Consider the following 12,529-nt stretch of genomic DNA (forward strand, 5'->3'; position numbering starts at 1 on the left):
TCACTGATATGGTCAAGTACAAGGGCTGTCTGGTTGGAGATTACCTCGAGTACTGCTTGGAGCCTGATAATTCAGTTCAGCATATAAATTGGGGTACGGTATCCCCATGATCCATCTTGGACCCAAGTAGCTGGCCCGTAAGTTTTAATAATTTCTTCTGGGGTCCATACTTTTCCATTCCACTTTTGGTTACCCCCTATCTAGATTATTCTTTTTTTTCTGCTTGCTTTTTTCAAATGGTCATACACTGGGACTCCTAAGTGTGCTCCTGACTCTTTTGGCCATAGGAAGAAGGCTGGTTTAATAATCCCTATAGCGCAACTCCCTACCCAATCTCCAGGAAGTTTGGTGTATGCTGTATTACCACAGATCCAAAATAAAGGTTGGGGAGCTTCCCAAAATGCATCCCCTATTTCGGTTGGGGATTCCCAAAACTTCGACAGTTCCCTTATGCCCCAAAATGGGTTAACTCCTTTCTCTGTACATTCATATAATTCATATTTTTCATGGTAAATACACCCTTTTTCCTTTCTTTCAACAGACCAGTATCTATTTGGCTCTCTGGGGATCCACTTTGTGCCTAGATCTTTTATTATTAGGTATCTTTTACATGCCATTTTCCACATGGGAGTATTATATCTCTTCCATGTTCTCATGATGCATTCCTCCCCAATTACCCTTGACTTTAAGTCCCATTGCTCTCTTCCCCTTGCTCCTACAACTTGTGGTTCTTGTGTAATTTGGGTCCATCTCAGTATTTTTAATGGGTTTAAACTTATTCCTTCCCATGGCCAGATTTCAGTCATTTGGGTACTTCCATAAATCCAGCAGTCTGTCAAGTTTAATTCTTTACTGAGTCTTTCAACTAGATCTATAAATACATTTTTTCCCCACAGGAATATCAAAATCATCTTTTCCTTGTGTTGTTACTTGTTTTTCTTTTACCAGGTCTACCAACCTGTCTCAGTTTGGTTCATACTCAAAGTAAAGTCAGGTATCTCCTACAGGGCATTCTCCAAGTAGGCGTTGCTTATAAGAAGCAGTAATTTTTACAAGCCAATAGACTCTCCCGTCTTCTTGACAGGTGTTTAATTGGGAGTTATTGAAGCATTTGCAATTTAGGTTGGTATGAACCCTCAAGAGAGACTTCAGGTTTTCTCCATCATAGAGAGGGTGGTAGCATTTGGTACAAGCATCCTCTTCACTCCCTTGAGTGTTACCTATGAATAGGATTAACACTATTCTTCCCAAGAGTCCAGTATGAGCCATTTCTCTCTTGACCTCACCTGGTCTTGCCTCTTGGGGAACAAGGAGACTTCCTGGATGTGTATTAGAGTCTTTCTTAGCAGCCGGCTCCTTCTACTCCCACTTCCCTACTAATTTAGTCACCCTTGGAGAGTGCTCTGTAGGAGATTTATTGTGCTAAGTGTTGAAACCTTCCTGGGGGTGGAATTGCCGTTTGCAGGAAGTGCTTGTTTGAAAGCTGAAGTTAATGAAGAACCATGTGTAGTATGTAAGCTCCACCTTTAAAGCTCAGAAGAGTATACAAATCTTCCAACATTCTAGTTAATTATCAGGGGAAGCATATAAACAATAACTTTTAACTTTTCCAACTCTTACTTCTTTGACCTTCCAACTATCCAAGCAACAGCAACAGTATCAGAACAGGTAGAGCATGAGTACAGACATGACTTCAGGTAACTTCTGAAAAATACTACTCTTTGTCTTGTTACGGAACCCTTATTGGAACATAATATTAACTTGTACACAAAAAAAAATTTATCCAGTTAATCTTTTGCAGGAGTTCTTCAACTGTTTTTTGGTTTTCTTTTTAATGTCAATTTGAGGTTTTTTGGATCTCAGATAGCAGTCCACTCAGGGGCCTCTGTCAATGGTGTGACTGGATCTGGTTCACTACCAGGGGGTGGTACTGGTCCTTTAACTCAAGAGATGTGTGTCCAGCATCGTTCCTGGGTCTGCACTGCAGTGTGTGTAGTGAGTAACACTTGGAATGGGCCTTCAAACCTAGGGGTTAATGGTGTGTTATTCCAGGATTTTATTAGCACCCAATCTCCAGGACGGATCTGGTGTACATCCGCATCAAGGGGAGAAGTCTGGGGGAGGTACCCCTTTTTTCTAAGATTTCCCAGTGTCCTCCCAATTGCCTCTAGGTATTTTTGGGTTGCTATTTCCCCTTCCAAGTAGTTCCCTGTACTGAAAGGAGTGATAAGGAAAGGAAGCCCGAACATAATTTCAGAGGGGGAAACCCCTATGTCTGACCGGGGTCTGGTTGTTGTCCGCAAAAGGGCAAGAGGTAGACACTTAAGCCAATTCACTTGTGTTTCAGAAATTAATTTTGTTAACACGGTTTTGAGAGTTTTGTTCATTCTCTCTACCCTCCCTGAACTCTGGGGATGCCATGGGATATGTAACCTCCATTTCATGCCCAGAGCCTTGATTACTTCGTGTAAAGCTTGGGCAATGAAATGTGGACCTCGATCTGAATCAATATTATTTACTAGTCCATTCTGTGGAACTATTTCCTCTAAAATGATCTTTGCAACTACCTCTGCTGTTTCCTTCCTGGTGGGGAATGCTTCCACCCAGTGGGTGAGATGGTCTACCATTACTAAGAGATGTTTATATCCTTGTATGGGGGGCATTTCAGTGAAGTCCACTTGCATATTTTGAAATGGTCTTAAAGGTAACTCTCTTCCTCCAGGTGTTACTTTTCTCATAACCTTTTGGTCTACTTTTTGGCAGATAACACACCCTTTTGTAACTGCTTCTCCTAGATTATATACCCCGATATGTATATTCTCTCTTAGGAAGTGGTCACATAACTCTTGGATTCCCCAATGGGTTAATTCATTCATTTCTGATAATATTTTTCAGGCTAAAACCCTGTTTAGGAACTTACGCCCATCAGATGTCAACCATTCCCCTTGTTCCCCCTGATGTAATCCTAGTTCTTTTATTTCCTTTAACTCCTTCTCACAAAATGTTGGTTTCTTTTCTTCTTCCCCTTTACTTGGTGTTTCCTCTAATCTCAATATTTTTATTGGCTCTTTCAGGCCTAAAGCTACTTCTTTAGCCATCTGGTCTGCTAATTGATTCCCTTTTATTTCTAAAGTGTCTCCCCTCTGATGTCCTTTAACATGCACTACTGCTATTTCTGCTGGTTTATATAGGGATTCGAGTATTAATTTTATCAACTCCTTACGTACCAAGTCCTTTCCTTTCGAATTTAAGTATCCCTGTTCCTCCCAAATCTTACCAAATGTATGAACAATCCCAAATGCATATTGTGAGTCTGTGTAAATAGTTCCTTGATCTTTCTCTAACAAATCTAACCCTCTCTTCAGTGCGTAGATTTCACAACACTGAGCTGACCAGTTTGATGGCAACTTCCCCCTTTCTGCAACCTTCATGTCTATCCCTTCTATAATTGCATATCCTGACACCCTTTTCGCCTCTATTACTCTTGAGGACCCATCACTGAACAAAATCCTTCCATATGGCAAAGGTGTATCTTCTAGATCTTCTCTTATTTTAGTTTGTAGGTTTATTAATTGAATACAATTATGTTCAAAATTAGTTAGGGGTTCCCCAGATAGGAATTGTGCGGGGTTTAGACTTTTGGAGGTATTCAATTCTAAATTGTCATTGTTCATTAGGATAATTTCATACTTTAATATTCGGGAATCTGTTAGCCACTGTTGGGCTCTGTGACTTAAGACTGTTTTAAGGTCATGTGATGTGTGTATTCTGATTTTTCCTTGCAAGGTTAACTTTTGAGCTTCTTCTAATAGGATAGCTGTAGCAGCAATTGCTTGTAGGCAAGTTGGCCAACCTCTAGCTACTGGGTCTAGCAGTTTTGATAAAAATGCAACGGGCTTTTTACTTCCTCCCTATTCTTGGGTCAACACTCCATTCACTATTCCTTTCTCTGTGTTTACAAATAGCTCAAAGCCCTTCTTAAGGTCAGGCAGGCTTAGCACAGGTGCTGAGGATAATTTGCTTTTTAAATCTTGTAATGGTTTTTCATCTTCTGCTGTCCACTTTACTGGCTCAGGGTTGACTAATTTGTCATAGAGAAATTTAACACTTTGTGTGTATTGGTCCAACCACAACTTACAATACCCAAACAAGCCTAAGAGCTTCCTTATGTCTTTTTTAGTTTTAGGGGCAAGGATGGATAAAAGGCCTACAATTCTCTCAGGGCTTAATTTCTTATCCTTTTCCGATAATGTGGCCAAGATATTTAACTTCAGTTTCTACAAACTTTAATTTGTCCTGGGACACCTTTAAGCCCTTCTCCCCTAAGAAATTTAAAAGCCGGATACTGGCCACTTTAACTTTGCTCTGTTCTTCTCCAGGTATTAACAGATCATCTACGTACTGTAAAACCTGTACCTTTTCTCCAGGGGCAAATTGTTCAAGTAGGCCTTCTAAAGCTTGCCTGAAAAGGTTTGGAGACTCTGTAAACCCCTGGGGTAAAGCTAGTTTTGTATTACTACATCGGGGAACAGACTCTTTTATTCTTCTGACTATGAGGGATCGATAGTCTTTCATATTTCTCCTTCCCTCCTCGTGGTTTGGGTCCCACCCAGGATCTACTGGGGGCATTTTGTCGTCTCCTGGGGGCCCTAATCTATTTTCCTTCTCCCAAATCTTCATGCCGGCTGCCCGAATCATCTTGACCTCTTCTAGACAGAATAGTATATTAAGAAGAGAATTCAACTCTCCCCAAGTATAGATATTAGGCCCTAAAAACTGGTCTACTTGACTTGATATTCCTACTGGCTCTTCTGCTAAATTCCCTAGATCCTTTTTAAATCCCCGAACCTCAGAGGCTGTCAAAGGAGCATTTACAAATCCGACTCCTCTGGCCATTCCACCCATAGGGACCTCTCTGAGGGGAAAGGGTCTTTCTGCCTTTGATGTTTTAGACTTGGTGTGGCAATAAGGTCCTTCTGCCCAGTCATCACCTCGGGAAGCGGATATATTGGAGGTTGTAGTGGTATTTGACGATAATAAGTTTAATTCCCAATCTAGAGGAGGAGGAGGAAAGGTATTGGGCAACAGAGAGGAAATTGAATCTACTACAGGGGACACTGGGGATGGGTTAAGGAAATAGGTGAAGGGACAACAGAGGGGGCTGGAGGCACGGGTAGATTAGGGGAAGGTGTTAGGGCGGTGGACTGGATAGGTAAAGCAGTCAGGTTTTGGGTAGGAACACTAAGAGCAGGTGATCACTGGATCACTGGTGGTGGAGGAATGGAGATTATGGTTCTGAGGGGAAGGGAATCAAAGGTTTTGCAGTAGAGGTCAAACGGGAGACTGAAGTTTTTGCAGAGTAAGTTGGGGGAGGAACTTGGGGCATAACCAGGGGAGCTAGAAGAGGGGCTTCAGGTACCGCTGGGTAGATAAGAAGGGGAGATGGTAGATATTGGAGAGGGACCCATGGCTTGCCTGTTTCTTTTCCTCCCTCATTCCCCTTATCTTTTTCGTTTATTTGTAATTTATGTATCTTTGCACTATCACAGCCTGTGGCAATTTCCTGCCAACAGGCGGCATAGGCTAGCTGTTCAAGGTCGGGACAACTTTGAACTCTCAGGTATTGGCTTAGTTGGTCTTGGGTCCCATAACAAGGCCAATCCCCTTGCAGTTGTAGTTTAGGCCAAATCTCTGTACAGTAATGAACTAGTTTAATTCTATCTAGGCCTTTTGTGACTTCCAGAGTATCCCATTTGTCAAGCAATTGCGAAAGAGGGCTATTAGGTGGAATGTTCTTTATCTTTTTCTTGGAGGAGCTTGTTCTTTTACTACAGCACCCTCCCATCTCTTTAAACCCAAACTTTCAATAGCCTTTCTAGGCTTAAGGCCCAAACCTTCCCGTTGGGCCCTTGGGGCTTGTCCTAGTGACCAAACCCCCACCACGCCTCGCCCCTGGCAGTACCTGGGGGTACCCTGTAAAAATGCGCACCACTCACGGGGGAAACCATTCTATCCCTTAGGAGAGACCTCTCTCGCTTCCCCCGTTTCTGGCCGGCCCTCTTGCAAGAGTCCAGAACCACAGTATGAGGGGTCCCACTCATTTCGGGGGTCTGGACTACCAACTCCCTTCTCATTCACACATCACTCACTCACCTCCTACTCCCACCACCAGCTATACTCACCAGCATCCCAGGCTGATCTTCTGGTCCAAGTAGCCAGCTGTCCTGGAGGTCCGAAGATGGGCAGCCATCCCGTCTCTGGTCCTCTTCAGGTGCAACGATCCCTGACGAGCCTCCAAAGTGAAATAAATAAGAGCAAGGAGACCAGGTCCTGTTTTAATGCCTTCATTGAGAAATGAGCTCTGGGTGGGAGCCCAACAGGTCGTGTGCACCACTGCTTCTCCTAATGGATGATCCAGAGGAGGAGGAATTCAGCTTTGCTGTGTAGCAGAGCTGGGCCTTCTATCCTCACAGGAGTCCCTCAGAAGACACTGGTTGGCTCGTACTCTAGGGGTGTCATGTCGATCAGGTGCTGTTCAAGTCATGGTGACAAGGCAGGAGAGTCCTGGTTGGTGATTTCATCTTCTTCACTGTTTTTCTTACTTGGGAGTACCATTTTTAGTTTTCGATGTTACACTGGCTCGTTGTTTTTAGGGGTTTTTTATTACTGAGTTGTGTCCCATAAGCACTTGTAGTTTTCTCATTTGCCAGGCATCATTTTGGGAGCAGTGAAGGCGTTACTGACAGGGAGGGAAAGGGTATAAGGGCAAGGCTTCCAGGGAGTGGGAATCAGAACAGAACGATAGCAACAATTAACATAAAAACAGAGTGTTTTCCACAGTTAACAGAACATTAACAGAACAGGAGTTTGTTCATAACACATATGACTATGGTTAGAGCCTTTCATCTACCCTATACTTTTCATGAGTTGTACGGAAAAAGATTCGGATGTATCAATCGTACCTTCTCTATAGTTCATAAGAGAATTTTAGTCCAAGACATCTCCTCATCCCCTCTTATCTGGGACCTAACTCTTCTTTCTTGTCTGACTTCAATGACTCTATGTTGTTCCCGTGCATGTCTTTGTCTTTTTCTTTCACTCAAGAGAGAATAATTGATGTCTGTAGGTTTTATTTGTGGAGTGAAAGACTTAATATTTTGCTGGAGTAGTTGGGGTGGAGTATTTCTGGCTGCGCTGCAGGGTGGGCCAGGATAGTAGGGGCTTAGTGAGAAACGGTGGTGGTTGCTCTAGCTGCAGCACTATTTTTTGGCTGCTCTAGGGGCCCAGTGGACCCCAGCTCAGTTCTGGCTGGCAGCAGGGCAACACTTAATGTCAGCTAATGTCTGCAGACCCACCTAGCCACGCTGGGGGGGTGTCACGGCAGGTGGTGGTCAAGGTGCTGCTGCGACTTCCCTAGAGAAGCGTGTTTAGAAAGACGTTCTCAGGTACACAGCCACACTAGCCTCACCAGTGTGATTATCAGCTCCTTTGTGATAAGTGCTTTCAGACTACACAGAAGCAAGAGACAGGGTCTTCGTATGGGGTTCCGCTGAGAGCCTTTATTAGTTAGGTCTTGCCACAAAGGGTCCCAGGGATGAAAGAAGCCCGGGAATTCACAGGGAGCTGGAGTTATATGGGAAAGGCAGGAAGCGGGGTAGAGCAACTGGCAAATCATCTGAGGGTACAGGGGCAGAGTAAGAGGGGTAGGGCAAATAGGATATAGAGAATCTACATAAGTTGCAAGGCACGCTGGGGTTATTTTTTGTGTCCCCATGACTCAAGGGTTTTGGCCACCTAAGTGCCTCTCTTTAGAGGAGTATCTTAAACCTTTTGGCCTTCAGGCCTTGTCTCTCCAAGGCAGCGCAGATATCCCTGGGTCTGATGGCCCACCTCCCTCCACGGGAAGAAGGTGTTTGGGGAGGGGTACCCTGGTCCTGCCAGCGCTGCAGCAGAGGCAGGGCCTGGTTCTGCCTCCCCCACCAGGCCCATGGGCTGCACAGGCCTGGCCTGGCCTGCAGCAGCCTCCCACCCACCCAGCCAGCCTGTTGGCTGTACTTAGGCAGAAGAAAGAAGAGAGTTTTCTGGGGTTTGTTTGTGTTGAAATGTGTGTTCACAAAGGTGGGTCTAACTTTTTCATCGGTGTAACAAGGAGTCAGTATTAAAAATTAACCACTGATTGATTTTTGACAGGTCTAAAGGAAACTCCCAAGGCCCTTAGGAATTATTTCCATAATTGGTTCCTTTCCTTCCTTACTAAAAAAATTAATTAATACAAACCACCACAAATATAAATTCAGGACTCTGCTAGCAGAAGAGAATGCAGTTTGCCCCTCTGACAACTTGATGCTACATGTAAAATATTAGTTAAAAGTGAGACATTAATGTAAGGAAAAGAGGATAGAACAGCTAAGGTGAAGAAAAGAAAACAATGTTCTTTTCAGATACTCAAAGAATAGCTCTGAGTGCTTTTCCTTACTTAAATATATTTAAGGATACCAGTAAGTGTGCTAATGAAAAATCATTAGTTGATGATATCAGGTTACAAGACATGATCAATACTCAAAGGAGGGACTGAGTATCTGTTGGGTGTTGGCTTTTTTCCCCTTTTCTCTCTGTGGAATTTTCCCCATTGTCATGCTAAGAATTTGTTGGCTACACCCTACCACGGATGGCTAGTGAAAAGGGGAAGGGAGAGACTCCCAGTCCCTTTCTTTTGGGTTTTTGGGGTTTTTTTTTTGAAGTTTCTGTCACAGGGAGGGGAGAAAACCGCGAGATCAGGGGGTCAGGTAAAGGAGAGGTTTTGGGCAGTTGCTCTGTCTCCTATCCATGGAGTTGAAGGGAACAGGGCCGGTGCTGCTACCTACCACCCCCCGCCATCCCAACGCTGGGAGCCAAATCCTCTGCTGTTGGACACCGCACTGCTGCCTTCCCGCTTTCAGCATGCCACCACCCGGGGCACCCTGCTGAGCACCGCGACCGACACCGTGAGCAGAGCAGTCTCTCCCCCATCCCTCTCCCACCTGGGCCGCTGCCGCCGGCGCCGCCATCCCCCCAGCCCTGAGGCAGCTGCGCGAGGCCTACCCTGCCCCGCCGCCGGTAACTGCGGTGCCGGCACAGGGCGTGTGCGGCCGGGAAAGGACTGGAACTGGGTTGCTGCTCTGTTTGGTGTTAATTACATAAATGTTATTGGGGGTTTTGTTTGTTTGTTTGTCTTGTTAGATATATTAGTAAAGGACTGTTATTCCTATCCCTATATCTTTGACTGAGAGTCCCTTAATTTCCAAATTATAATAAATTGGAGGGAGGGGGGTTTCCTTAGCAGATACCTGTCTTTTCAAACCAAGACAGTATCACACTAGAACTACAAGATGAAAGCTGAACAACCAAGTGTTTAAGAACTACAATGGTTTTGCTGTAAAGTGGAAACTGTGGGAGAATTGAGAAAGACGGGTGTGTGGCTACAGACGTGGCAAACAGTGCTAGTGTTCATCAGCCAGCAACTTCAGCAGGGACACACAGGTACTAATGCAACTCTCCAAGCATTGAGGGAAAGTCAAGGCTGAGAATAGTGATGGTTATTGTCATTACATTTGTAATTAAAGAAAATCTCTTAAATGTCATTTTTTTGCTGCCAAATGAATGGGTATATATTGACCAAAAACTTGACTGAAAACAAAAACTAGGCGGGGAAATATTATCTAAGAAAAATATTCGGCAACAGTCTTCAAATAATGGAAACAGCTGAAGAGGAAGTAGCTTGAGTTTAATATGTTTGTGAATGGCAATATTTTGTATGATGTGACTGGAGTTTGTTGATGTGAATTCCCTGCATTGGCAGGCTACTGGACAGCACTTTGGGAAGCACTGCCCAGCCCAGTGCTCTTCTGCTCCACTTGGCAGGAGTCACCTTGAGCTGGATGATTCTGCAGGGTTAAGGCCTAAGGGAATTCATCATATTTAATATTAAAGAATTTACTTTGACACAATTTCAATTGACTACAACAAATCAAAGCAAACTCTGCAATAAATGTCTTCATAATGCCTTATGCTGTAGCTGTACTTTGAAAGTCCAAAATCAATAAAAGCAAAATGGTGACATATGTTTGCATTATTTGGAAAGCTAAATGCGTGCAAGGGATCTGTCACTGCAGGATTAATAGAGTACAAGATGTTCTGTTTATTGGGCATCTGATTGTCTGTCTCATAATACGAATTTTGAAATAGCTAGGGATTTCTGCTAGTGCATTTGCAGGTTTATGCTGAATTTCATATTAACAATAAATCATCCTGTATGTATAGTTCTCTTTTTCAATTTACTGCAACATAACTTCATCAATCCACACAGGGAATAAGGCCATATGCATAATGAGTAGAAATCTGATAATAAAATATTAAGTAAGACAACAAAACAAAAACATTTGAAATATTAATACCAAGGCACTAAAATACCCCTCATTGCTATTCAGCCTACATTTGGGTGCACATACCTCCTGCGTTTGGGTGGAGTGACAGCAGCAGAGTGACAAGTAGTCTATCCTAATGACTGCAAAATAATTTACTGGAAATTAGGAAATCCATTTACTGATGATGTAAATGAAAGTAAGATGCATTCTGTTGTGAGGTGAAAGATATTATTTTTACTCTAGTTGGCAAAATTACCTTTCACCAAGTAATTATTCACTACCTTAGATCCTTTTCTCCACACTGAGTGCTTCACAAAGTGGATGCAAATGTCAAGACTGATCTTTGGCCATCTCTGTGTCTATGCTAATGAGGCAGAGAATTCCTGCCCCATGTGGAGCTAGACACAGCATGGCCCGTGCTAAGCCTGTGCTTAAGCATTCCCTTGACTTCCAGCACCACTTTCCAGCAGACATTGCAGCAAATGCTTAGATTGGAGCCTGTGCTGACACAGGTATGGCAGCAATAGGAACTCTGTATGTAGCCATGTACTCACCTGAAATCAGGGCACATACCCTTGCCCTCACCTTTTTGGTATCCCCTGCAGATTGAGATGCTCAAACTCCTGGAATTATTCCAGTCTTGGATTCAATTTTTAAATACATCTATATTCAAAACTCATAGGCAAGACTTTTTCAAGATCAAATGCATTTGATATTCCACAAAATACAGCTCTCCCATCTCAAGTGTCATGCAAATAGGCTCACGAATTGAGTAATTCTCCTCAGCTAACCAGGATCGTATTTACTTAACTGATGTGAACAGACAAAGAAAAATATACCAGTTGCTCAATGTGTGAAAAATTTATGGTTTGTAGATAACATAATGTGGTTAACAATTTTATCCAAATTTCAATCTAGGACAAAACAAATATGTTTACGTAGTCCCAAGAAATATTGTAGCAGTTGTCTGCAGTAAGTAATTTAAAATTTTAATTAATCATTAAATACACTGCACACATACAGGTTTATGTTTTTAAAGAAAAATACACGAAACTTCCAGAGTCATTAACAATTTAATAAGCTGTTTAGACAAGAGAAGTCTTTGAAATGCTTGCTCTGTGCCTGTGCCTTCTGAGCAATCATGCAATAATTTATCATTTTCACACATTGCTTGTCAGCTGGACCAAAAAGACATGTTCTGCAATTATCTCCATTCTGAAAAGGGTCTATATAATCTTCATATCAATGGGTACAAGAAATATAAGGAATCAGGTTAAATATATTTTTCATTGAAAAAATGTTATTTGGCCTTACCTATGTCATTAAGAGCTGCAGAGAACCCAAGAAAAAATGTTCTGTTGCCAGATCACAGAGCTGCAATATCTACATTTTTTTTGCAAGAACATAGACAACAGCAATAATGACCAAGTGGAGCATACTGGACTTGACAGCATAAAGTGCACTGCGGGATACTGCTCATGCAACTTTTTCTCAAAAGGTCATCATATATCTTCACCTGCAGCTGGAAGGTATTTACCTGGACATCCACCAGTTTTACCTCCAAATTAGGCTCAGTTTTTGCCAGAGGAGGGTGAGCTAGTAATGAAGATGACCTTCACCATTTCAGAACCATTTCAGCTGTCCCCTTCTTGAGCTACTAGAGTTGGGTTGGCATGGCACGTATTTTCTGTCTAAGTGAAACAGCACATGTGCAGCTCAGGGCTCCACTTTCCTTCTCTGGGTATTAGGCAAGGAACAGAGGCAGGGAAGATTCTCACCAACCCTTGTATAAATTCAGTCACAATTTATCCCATTGTATGAAGTTCATGGAAATTCAGCTGATAGCAGTCCATTAAATGAACTATCACATACACGCAAGGGAGAATCTCCCAGTGACCTGCAGCAGGAACTCCTGAGTTTCTCCTTGCCACCTTCCTGGAGTATCCTACAGCCATGTGACTGTCTGTGGCCTACAGAAAAATCTCCCACCAAGAGTAACAGCAGTATGAGTGAGTATTGTGACTAAAGGTACCAATTGTCATAATTTGACTTTTGGCTCTACCTGGTGTCAGGCAGAGTCACTGTGTAAAACTAAACCACTGAGAAGTCCAACTGCAGCCTGGAGA

Source organism: Sturnus vulgaris, chromosome 14 (genome assembly GCF_052056855.1).
Source record: "Sturnus vulgaris isolate bStuVul1 chromosome 14, bStuVul1.hap1, whole genome shotgun sequence".
In the NCBI taxonomy this organism is placed as follows: domain Eukaryota; kingdom Metazoa; phylum Chordata; class Aves; order Passeriformes; family Sturnidae; genus Sturnus; species Sturnus vulgaris.